This window comes from Macrobrachium nipponense, chromosome 32, assembly GCF_015104395.2.
Source record: "Macrobrachium nipponense isolate FS-2020 chromosome 32, ASM1510439v2, whole genome shotgun sequence".
In the NCBI taxonomy this organism is placed as follows: Eukaryota; Metazoa; Arthropoda; class Malacostraca; order Decapoda; family Palaemonidae; genus Macrobrachium; species Macrobrachium nipponense.
In genome coordinates this window covers 71155818-71168317 of record NC_061094.1, presented here as the reverse complement: position 1 = coordinate 71168317, position 12500 = coordinate 71155818, and the positions used below count along the sequence as shown (strand labels likewise).

The following is a 12500-nucleotide window of genomic DNA, read 5'->3' as shown; positions in this document are numbered from 1 at the left end:
TTGATTCAAATTTATCAGAGTTAAATACCATCCTATTTACCTCTGCCCAATCATATACTTTGTTAAGGTCTCTTTGTAGAGCGTTCCTATCTTCATCACAAGTAATTTCTCTACTTATTCTTGTGTCATCTGCGAAACTACTCACTACCGAATCCTTAACATTATTGTCTATGTCTTCAATCATAATAACAAACAGTATTGCAGCTAACACCGTACCTTGCGGCACACCGGATATTACCTTGGCTTCATCCGATTTCTCGTCGTTTGCAATAACTATCTGTTTTCTGTTGTGTAAAAATTCTTTTAACCATCTTCCTACTTTATCCACGATATTGTGTTTTCTAATTTTCTTCGCTAATATATTATGGTCTACTTTATCAAAAGCTTTTGCAAAGTCTAAATAAACCACATCTGTTCATTTCCGCTTTTCATATTTTTGAATATGTTCTCACGGTGGACTAACAGTTGGGTTTGTGTACTTTTTCCGGGTACGAAACCATGTTGTCCTTTATTAAACAAATTATTTTTTATTAAATGTTTCATAATATTTTTCTTCATTACCCTTTCATACACTTTCATAATATGTGATGTTAGACTCACAGGCCTATAATTACTTGCCTCTAGTCTTGATCCACTTTTGAAAGTAGGGGTAATATATGCTAATTTGTGCTCATCATAAATCTTGCCTGTATCTACACTTTGTCTTAATAATATTGCAAGTGGCTTTGCGATAGAATGAACTACTTTCTTTAACAAAATAGCAGGAATTCCATCAGGCCCTGCAGCAGCTCCATTTTTAATTTCATTTAATAGCCTGCACAATATCAGCTTCATTAATATCTATGTCAGCTAAATATTCACTATTTTCATCCCTTACTTCTATATCATTATCTTCATTATCTATTCTAGGGGTGAATTCTCTCTTATATCGTTCTGCCAGTATGTTGCAAATTTCCTTTTTTTCATTCGTTAATCTCCCTTCAATTCTTAGAGGGCCTATTTCTATTCTTCTTTTATTCATCTTCTTCGCATATGAGTATAATAGTTTGGGATTTTGCTTGATATTTAAATAGGGTTTTTTCTTCCAAGTCCCGTTTTTCATTTTCTTTTGATTGTATAATCTTTTTGTTCTGCATTTCTATCTTACTTTTTAGTTCTATAACTTTCCATGCATTTTTTTTTTTTGCTAGACCTTTTTTTCCCTTTCTGATTTTCTGGAACAAGATCCTTCTGTCTCTTGGTATGCATGACTGATGTTTACTTTTCTTCTTCGGTATATATTTATCCACTATTTTCTCTAATATTTTATATAATATCTCCGTATTTACCTTTTATGTCCATCACTTACGAAAATATTATCCCAATCTTTGTTTTAATTCTTCTTTCCTTTATTTCTGACCATTTTATATTTTTTTACTGTAGAAGTTGTATTTTCCATATCCTTCCCACTTTTTCATTTCTTGCTTATCTCTGTTTTCACTTGCTTTGGAATGGACTGTTAATTCTATGACATTATGGTCTGAAATACTCGCATTATAAACTATTATTTCTTTAACATAATTCATCTCGTTCACAAATACTAGGTCTAAAGTATTTTCCTTTCTTGTTGGCAGGTGATTTATTTGTTGAATGTTGTATTCTAGTAGCATATCTAATAGCTTTTCGAATTGCCTCTTATCTTCTGCACTACTATTACTCTCTTTTTATATGTATAAGTACATCCACAATCTCCTATTCGTTCTTTCCAGTCTACGAAAGGAAAGTTGAAGTCTCCAGATAGGAGAATATCAGTCCTTGTGATTTCTACATATATCATCCAATTTTTCTATTATTAAGTCAAACTCTTTAGTATTAGGAGGTCTATATATTACTATGTTCATTAATTTTTCAGATTCAAATTCTACCGCTATTAGTTCACATTCTGAGTTACTATATTTCTCATATATTTTTCCTTGTTTTTTGTCTTTCCCATATATTGCGGTTCCCCCTTGATTCCTATTTTTTCTATCTGATCTATAAGTTTGAAACCCTTTTATTTGATCATCATTCCCAGTCTCTTGGGAATACCAGGTTTCACTTATATTCATTATATCTATTTTCTTTTCAATTTGGGTTAGTTCTTCTAAGTACTCTATTTTTCTTTTTGAGTTACTCGTAACTAAACCCTGCGCATTCATCACTATGATGGTTTGCGTGTTTTCTCCTTCAATGTTTAATATTGGTAATAATAAGGATTTTCCCATGTCTCTTTGTTTCTGGTATGTTGTTCTTTTTTCATTTCCAGAAATTCTGACATTAAAAAATCCAACTTTTCCATAATATTTGTTCTTCCTTCATCATAATTATTCATTTTGTGTCTGGAATCTGCAATTTTCTCCATATCTGCAAATATCCCCTTGCATAATAAAAACAGTTATTATCTCTTGAGTAGAATCTTGGAGCTGATTGCATTTGAAATTTTTTGCTGGCACCTTCTGCATATCTCGTTGATGGCTTGCTTTTTTCTTTACCTGATATTCTTCATTCCTCTCTTTATTTGTTTCTTTCTTATTTTGGATTTTATTGCTTGATTGGTTATTTATTTGATTATTTTTCATGGCTACAGGGTGCATATATTTAACATTTTTTTGTCCGAACTTACATCCTTTTCCTTCTTTTAGGTTTTTGCATATTTTTGGATGTAGATCTCTGCAATCATTCTCATATCCATCTAAGTATGCACATTTACCATATATTTCATAGTTGTGACATACCTTAGGATGTTTGTAGTAACATTTTTCTCCATATCTGCAATTCCCTCTTTTCAAAAGGTTGCAGACTTTGTCTTTTTTGTATATTTTTTCCTCTTTCCCGTCATTGTGTAGATCTGGGTAGAGCCTCTTCGGCATTTTCTTTTGTGCTGTCATATCGTAATTTTATTTCTTCGTAGGTATGCTGCTTTTATAGCCTCATATGTAGTATCAATGAGTATCTCTGCATCCATACTTTTATCTTGTTCTTTGTTTTCCTTATCTTTTTCTGTCATTTCAGTTTTGTTTACTTCTCTTACGTTTTCCTCTTCTTCTTCTTCTTCTTCTTCTTCCTCTTCTTCTTCTTCTTCATCCTCAACTATTTGTACATTCAATCTTGATTTAATAACATTGTCTATCCATGGTAGACATGTTGAGCAAAAAATTCTTGTGTCTTTTTCTCATATCTTGCATTACCTCAGCACACTGTGGATGGGTCGGAATGTTTGCATGCAGCACATTTTCTGATTAGGTTTTGTGGATAACTATGCTATACCACACCTTACACAGTTTACATGCTTTTGGCATTCTTTTTCCTAATGCATCAATTAGGATATTCACAAGGTTCACTTTATTCATTTTCTTTGTCGGAATATGTTGGTTTATGTATATTTTTTCTTTATGAGTCTCTTGACCACTTGGATTTATTTGGAACTTCTTCAATTATTTTCAAGATGTTTTCATTTGATTTGTTCCAGTTTGAAGGATTGTATCCTTCTAATATATCTATGAATGATTTTGTATCTTTTTGGTTAGGACTGTTGCTGATTTCATAGATCAGAAATGCCAGTTCCCTTCCTGCTACCTCATCGTATTGAGAGAGAGAGAGAGAGAGAGAGAGAGAGAGAGAGTAGATATTTCAGTAATATGTATGAAACCGTGTTGACACACACTCACACTATTATATATATATATATATATATATATATATAAATAAATAAATAAATAAATAAATATATATATTATATATATTTCTATATATATATATATATATATAATAATATATATATATATATGTAATTGGTTGGTTGTGAATGTCTGTATGCATTTAGTTACAGATTTAGTCCATTCATGTGTTTTATTTTTGTATATATGTGGGTAAGCAGGTTTTGCCAGACTATAATGATAATATTGTTCCAAACCTCCAGATTTTCGTTTTTTTATAGGTAGGGGGGGGAGGGGGCTGTTAATGGTGGCACTCCAGAGGGTGCTACCATTAAATTTGTAACCAAAGTTTTTGGGATGAGGTCGAGAGCCCTACGGTGTGGGTTCAGGGCCAACGTTGTATGACTTTCCCAGTTGGTCATCATTACTTATATGGATGTTTCTGTCGCCTTTTCTTTATTATTATTTTATTTTTACCTATTTTACATTAAAAAGCGATATCTGAATTACTGTTCAATCCGTTTCATGGCAAGGAACTACTCATAGTAATGAATTTTGGTAATGAAATTTACTTAGTAATTATTCATAAAAAAAGATGACATTTCTTCGATTGGATTTTAGATAAGTTGAAGATTATGCTGATATTCTTTCGCTCTTCATTCTCTTATCAAAGCCTTGCTTTTAGTTTTTGAAAACTTTTTCTGTCCGCCCTCAGATCTTAAAAACTACCAAGGCTAGAGGGCTGCAAATTGGTACGTTGATCATCCACCCTCCAATCATCAGACAACAAATTTCAGCCTTCTAGCCCTAGTACTTTTTATTTTATTTAAGGTTAAAGTTAGCCGTAATTGTCCGTCTGGCAACGATATAGGACAGGCCACCACCTGGGGGTCTTTAAAGTTTCATGCGCTGCGGCTCATACAGCATAATACCGGGATCATCGAAAGATAGGTTTTCGGTGGCCTTGAGTATACGATGTACAGAAAACTCGATTGCGCCTAAGAAACTTCGGCGCATTTTTTACTTGTTTTTTCTAACATCTAATTCAGTCTGTCACATTCTACTACTGGTACTCTTTTGGTCACTGATCTGTGCCATTCTACAGGTACTCTTTTGGTCGCTGATCTTTTTGGGTTGAGCAATTACGTCCATCTCTCCTTGGCCAGCCTCTCTCCTCCCCACAAACTTCCTCCTCCTACAAATACTGAAGCTCCACTGACTTGTTTTTTAATTCTCTTCGCTTGAGTCTTGATGTTCTCTCCTCGAAAGAGCTGCAACTCAATACTGCTCTTGGGTATCATTTTAACGTTAGCTTATTGACAGCACCAGAGAGCGTCCTGGTGTTTTTTTTGTTTCTTGTTTAAACTGCGGTTTTGGTGTTATCAGTGTTGATGTTATCAAAGGAGTGTGGAATGGCGCGCACGGTGATTGGTTTATAGGCCCAGTTCTGGGGTGATACGCCAGAGAACGTCACACGGTTTTTCGTCAATTGTTTTTGTATCTTTATCGGAACTTCTTGACAATAAAAATAAAGTCGAAGTGTCTTTTCAGTATCTCCAATAACGTAAAAGTTCTTCGGTTGAGTTGAATATCAAATTTAGGCAAAAGGCCAAGCACTGGGACCTATGTGGTCATTCTGGAAATTGACAGTATAAAAGGTCTGAAAGGTGTAACAGGAGGAAAACCTCAAAGCAGTTGCGCTAGGAATCAAGTGTTAGGAGAGGGTGGAAAGTCAGGTGAAGAAAGAGAATATGAAAGGAGGTACAGTAAAAGCGTTGCATACATGAGATGTTTGTTTTGAAACCCGAACTTTCTAGTTTTGTTGAAAGGTTGTCCTCAATTGATATCTATTTTCGTCAGGTGGCCAGTTATTCCTTATAGATGTTCTTTACTAATTAATTTTGATGGTCCTGCTATGAATTGATTTCCGATTAATTATTAGAAGGCAGTTGTTTATAAAGTAGTTGTTAGAAGATAACTTAAGCACCAGCTTTTCAAGTCAGAAATCCCTTAAAGTACAAAAAAAAGTTGCAGTCGAGAACATCATTAACCTCAGAGCTTTAATTGTTCAGAGATAACTAATCATCAGTTAATTATTTCAGAGGAAAGATCCCATAATGGTGAAAAATAATAAAAAAATAACTTGCGATCAAGAACATCACTAAGCTCAAAGCTATAGTCGTTCAAAGATAACTAATTATCAGCCACGCTGCAAGACAGATCGTTAAAGCATTTCACAAAGAACTTTCGCAACATTGAAAGCAATGCATTCTAGAGGAAAATGTATGTAGTTTTAGATTTGTGGTAATCTTTTGTAATTAATTTATTGAATAACAACTTTTAGGAAAAAAAAAAAACTTCACAAAGATTAACGACACCGACTTATTAGAGCTTATAGTATTGTCATTGCTTCGCTCAGTTCCCGGACAGTTCAGGTGGTCGTGAAAAAAGCCGGGAAATTAGCTAATCGGCAACCGCTTGTTTCCAAGTTCGTCACGGCGTCCTAGGTGGCGAAGCCTTCGACCGACTCTGTTTGGGATCCTTGTTTGGGATACCGTATAAGTGGCGTGAATGACGTTCTGCGTTCGTTTTGTGCGTTCCTTCAAGTGATTTTTGCCCTTCACACGGAGACACCGTCAACGCCGAGTCGTTTCGCAAAGGAGCTGCAAAGCAGAGGGACGGCTACTTATAAGGTTAGTTCGTCTGATATGCCTATAAAAGGAGTTCCTAAGGGGAAAATGTTAACGTTTAGAACTGTCACTGTTGGGGTACGAGGTAAATGTTTGTATGATGAACATTCGTAAAACGTTTAATGGGCTGCGCTATGGCAAGAGTCCGTGCTGGCTCTCCGGGCATCTCTCTATGAGCAAGAGCCCGTACTGGCTTTACGGGCCGCTCTATGAGCAAGAGCTCGTACTGGCTTTACGGGCTGCTGTATGAGCAAGAGCCCGTGCTGGCATTAGGCCAGCTCAATCAAAAACACCAACAAAATGGAAAAAAAAGTATGGCAGAAAAAAATAATTGGGTGTTACGTTACGAATTTCAACTTAATTTTTTTTCTTTAAGTTTTTATTCAATAAATTATTTATAAAACATTACAACAAATCCAGAACTACTTACATTTTCATCTAAAATACATTGCTTATAATTTCAACTTTATTAAGAGACTCTCGCTTCGTGCGTTCCCTGGTTATTCACGTGAAGAACGTCATGCTTGCTCTGGGGGATGTCGCCGAAGGCTTTAAAATATAATAAGTAACCTCTTAAATCTCTTTATGTTTTTCTTACTATATCGGCTGGAACTCTAAATATTTTTGTGCCCTCTGTGCTGTTCATGAGAAAGTACTGAATTGTTCATGAGATTAACGCGAATTCCATCCAGAACTACCCATTGGATCTTTAAAAACAAACTGACGATGGTGTAATTCGGTTCCTTTGGCTATTATTTAAAAAGTTTCGCGAAGAAAGCGCACACGCGCGCGCGCAAAAGTTTGGAGTGTCTAAAGGGACAAAAGTTGGAATGCATAAATGTTGAGCCAACTCCCCAATATGGAATTGTAGTGCTGATGTTGATTGTAAATGAAGGAAAGTAGGGCATGGAGACGTAGATTATTTGCGTAGTGGATGTGGCATAGGACAAATTGAGTGGGCGAGATGTATTAAGATAAGCAAAACAAGTGTTAATAGGGTTAACTTAGGTGAAAGGTGGACCAATCTGTAGCGATGCTGCTTCGGTCGTGTATAGGGAATGAAGAATGACAGGTCGGCGGAAAAGATGATGAAATTGGAAAGCGTTAGGAGGGACAAGATACGAAAAAACTGGAAAGGGTTGGAATAGAGATAGAGGGACCTCGAAATCCAGCGAGCGAGTGAGCGCACGAAAGTCAAGAGATAAAAAGTGCAGTCTTGGTGGATGGTGTGACGCCATGCTGGTGAGGTTTCTGAGTTGTATGGAGGGGTTAATGTTATGGCAGTTTCTAAGCAGGAGATTCATCCACGGTTCAGCAGTGCAAGAATGAATGTGACAAGGGATCATAAGTTATCTTTCCTCTGAAGCATTTTGAGCACAAAGGGGAAACTTGACGTACAACGTAGACTTCTCAACTTCCTATTTTCCTGAACCTTTGATGTATGATTTCGGCAAACATGAATGTGTGTTTGTTCTAGTAATCACGACAATTATCATTCTTTCATCTATGGCATTCGCAAACACTTAAATTAACACGTCACAAGGCGGTATTTGGATCTTGTTGACGTGGGGGTGAGACCACGATTATAGCTAAACTAAAGCTGAAAATGAACTAATTACTACCGAGTCTAGAGGGCTGCAATTTGTTATGTTTAATGATTGGAGGGTGGATGATCAACATACCACTTTGCAGCCCTCTAGCCCCAGTAGTTTTTAAGATCTGAGGGCGGACAGAAAAAAGTGCGGTTTTCTTTTACGGAATACTTAAGAAAAGTAAACCTCAAACGACCCTGTCGCGGGCGAATTATGCATTGGCCTGCAAACGTGCTTACTGTCCTTATTATATAGGTCAGCAGCGCATAAATCAATGCCCTAACGAGGCGCGCATGCGCGTGGGAAATGAACGTTTGTGCTGACCACCTCCATCATCGATGTGGCACTTCAGTTTTAACTGTGTCAGTGCCACGGTGCCTGGCAGAAGTGGACAAAGAAAGAAAGAAAAAAAGTGGGTCTTATTATGACGTAATTCGGGATCATCTTTGGCCTTCGTTGATAACCGACGTATTGTAATAGCAAGGGTCTTATTGTGATATAATTCGGGATCATCTTTGACTTTTATTAATAATTGAATTATTGTAATAAAAAGTGTATTTTTTGACATATTTTGTGATCATCTTTGGCCTTCGTTGATAATTGAATTATATTGTAATAAAAAGGATCTTATTGTGATATAATTTGGGATTATCTTTGGCCTTCGTTGAAAACCGATGTATTGTAATAACAAGGGTCTTATTGTGATATAAGTTCGGGATCATCTTTGACCTTTGTTAATAATTGAATTATTGTAATAAAATGGGTCTTTTTTACGTAATTCGAGATCATCTTTGACCTTAGTTGATAATTGAATTATATTGTAATAAAAAGCATCTCATTGTGATATAATTTGGGATCATCTTTGGCCTTAGTTGATAATTGAATTATATTTTAATAAAAAGGATCTTATTGTGATATAATTCTGAATCATCTTTGGCATTCGTTGATAACTGAATTATATTGTAATAAAAAGGGTCCTATGGTGATATAATTCAGGATCATCTTTGACCTTCGTTGATAATCGAAATTTTGTAATAATAAGGGTCTTGTTGTGACATAAATCGGAATCATGTTTGACCTTCGGTAATAATGGAATTGTTGTAATAAATTTTTTTTTTTTTTTTTTTTGCATAATTCTGGATCATCTTTGGCCTTCGTTAATAAATGAATTATTGTAAAATCGCGGTTGATATATTCCCAAAAGCTTGAGAATATATAAAACGACTCAGGGACCTATCATACACACATAAACACATAGACCTCATGCGTAGCACGTCGAACATTTTATCACGAAAAAAAAAAACCCATAATAAATTATAACTTTCGTAGTTGGAAATAACTGTCCTGCTTTATTTTTTGTTTTTATTGTCTGTAACATATCTGTTTTTCGCGACCTTAAAAGGTGAGATAAATGGGTTTCTCACGTGTATAAGTTTTTTTTTTGAAAGAATTAGGAAATAGGGCGGTTTATTCATTAATGTCACGTTCGTGAATTCAGGTATATATGTACAATATTATATATATATATATATATATATATATATATATATATATATATATATATATATATATATATATATATATATATATATATATATATTATATATATATATATATAGATATATATATAATAATTATATAATATATAGTATATATTATATAACGATATACATATACAGACAGACAGACACGAGAGAGAGAGAGAGAGAGAGAGAGAGAGTGAGTGACAGCGCCAGTAAAAAAAAACAGAGTAAAATTCAGAATTAATCCAGCCATACGAATCAAGAGCTCTGCAGACACGAATGGCTGAGTCTTCTTGGGATTTCACGCAGGATATCGACATGGGGCTTTCTGCAACACCCCCCCCCCCATCCTAACCCCCCCCCCCACCCCTCTACCCTCTCTACCCTCTCCCCTCCCCTCCCCTGTCTATTTCGTACACACATCATCAGCCACCATCAAATCACCTCAGGCACCGCCCCCTCCCCCTCCCCCTCCTCCCTCCGTTCACTTCATTGTTAATTCATTCCCGAAAATATCTCCTCCCCTCCTCAACTTCCTACCGCCACCCCTCTCTACTCTTTTCGCCCCCACCCACCCCACCTCTCCCCTCCCCTCCCTCCCCCTCCCTCCCTCCCTCCTCCACTTCAGCTCCCCTCAGTGTATATACACGTGATATAATCATTTCTATTAAGTGGAAGATATGAAGAGAAATGAAGAGAATTCCTGTTCATGCTTGTGACCGGTGGTCGGTCACGTGACTCGTGGTCTGTATCTGCTGTTTGCGTTGCTTGTTGTTTTGTTTGTGTGTATATATATATATATATATATATATATATATATATATATATATATATATATATATATATATATCCAGGTACATTTCCTTATGGACATGGATCACTGAGTAACAGACAGAAGTAATAAGGTGGCGTCAATAACCATTCATTAGCAGTCGCGACGCCAGATAATCTTTAATAAATCAGTCCAAATCAGAAGTCAAGTGATACAGCGACAGAGTATGTACTACAAAAGGACGAAATATTACTAGATGGAGTTAAGGGTTAACAAGGTTAAATCTTTCAAATGTTCGGGAACAAGTGAGACACTAACAAGGTTGAATCTTTCAAATGTTCGGGAACAAGTGAGACACTAACAAGGTTGAATCTTTCAAATGTTCGGGAACAGGTGAGATCCAGTACAGGTTCTCTTGAGTGAGAATTTAGCGAATGATCAAAATAGTCAAATCAGAGAGAGGACAGACTGCATAAGATTTAGAAATCAGTTTGACTAATGGGGCGTATAAAATTAATACATAAGTCTGGTCCGATCTATATTTCTATACGGACACGAATCACTGAATGACAATGAAACTAAGAGATTTGGTCGATTTGATAGTAAAGCTTTAAGGAATTTCCATATGTAAGTGAGATGGAGATGCTTTGGACATGGCTTTCGAATAACCTCCTGGGACTTATAGTATGTGATAGTGTCTTTGGGTTCTTGTGGCCTCCTGAAAAGTTTGAAGACTTGGGCCCACAGTTCACACAGACACCTTTGCGTCACGCGGCGTTGAGAGAAATTATGTGAATGAGAATATATATATATATATATATATATATATATATATATATATATATATATATATATATATATATATATATATATACTATATGCATAAATATATACATACATTCATATAGATATATGATATATATATATATATATATATATATATATATATATATATATATATATATTTTATATATTTTAGTAAAACAATAAAAAACGTAAAATATCATCGGCGTAAGGTTGAAAACGGAGGTAAAATTCTAATAATACAATCAGGAGCAAAAAATGATAAGTAAAAAAAAAATACATAAAAATAAAGCAAGAAAAAGCTCACGCGTCAAGAAACAGAAGAAAAAAAATAAGTAGAAAAAATAAAAATAAAAAAATGTAAGAAAAACAAACAAGAATAAGTTCACGCGTCGAGAAAAGAGGAAATCAGCACAGAGCAACGAACAAAATTACATTTAATTTTTTTTTTTTTTTTTTATTATAAACTGGACCTAAAAGCGAGTGAGATAATTAGGAACACTTCGCGTTCAGTCAGACTTTGCCAAGACAACGACGTGTAAGGAAAACTCCTGTAAGGAGTCAAAAGAAGTCAATCCAGGCTGAGTTAATTACAAGGGGGCTTGGGGGGTTTTGAGGGATGGGGGCCGGTCAGGCTAGACGTGTAATTATCCGCCTAAAAGTCGCGAGTGAATAATAGGTGATATAATGATTATTATTGGCAAATTAGTAAGGCGAAAGTTTCAAGGCATACGTCAGTTTCGACATGGCTGCCAAATCCTGATTGGTATACGTGTTAATACGGATTGAATTGCTTTATTTTTTTCGGGGAGTCTGGGTAAGTTATTTTTAGGCTTTATGCATCTAACCAGGGGTCTGATTAAGTTTTTAGGTTATATGCCTTTAACCAGGGGTCTGAATAAGTTTTTTTAGGGTTTATACATCTAACCAGGGGTCTGAATAAGCTATTTTTAGGTTACATGCATCTAACCAGGGGTCTGGATAAGCTATTTTTAGGTTACATGCATCAAACCAGGGGTCTGGATAAGTTATTTTTAGGTTACATGCATCAAACCAGGGGTCTGGATAAGCTATTTTTAGGGTATATGCATCTAACCAGGGGTCAGAAGCATCTCACCAGGGGTCCGAATAAGTTATTTTTAGGTTACATGCACCTAACCAGGGGTTTGAAGAAGTTATTTTTAGGTTATGCACATTTTCCAATACGGCCGCTACGTCACGCGACAGGGGCGTCATCATACATGCTTGGCAATGGATATTCTCTCAAACAAATGGTCTGCGTTTTCTTTGTTTTATGGAGGGTTGTGTATAGACCTCACACTGCCAGAAAGCTTCGTAAATGCAGATAATTTAATCTTTCAGTCTTGAGCCATGCTTCTTCACCCATGTTAGCTTCCATACCAGATTTGAATGAAGTGAAACTAATTTGCATATGGCTTGACATC

General features: G+C 35.7%; 1 protein-coding gene across 6 annotated transcripts in view; it reads left to right on the top strand.

Annotated features, from left to right (window-relative positions):
• LOC135207594 (glycine receptor subunit alpha-4-like) overlaps positions 1-12500 on the top strand; it is a 102195-nt gene that overhangs the window by 21535 nt on the left and 68160 nt on the right. The window contains exon 1 of one of the 6 annotated variants that reach the window (XM_064239449.1): positions 6090-6367. The exons of the other annotated variants lie outside the window; for them this stretch is intronic. The gene's annotated coding sequence lies outside the window, so the exon portion shown is untranslated. Of the gene's footprint in view, positions 1-6089; positions 6368-12500 lie in introns of those variants that run through there. 6 annotated transcript variants of the gene reach the window in all.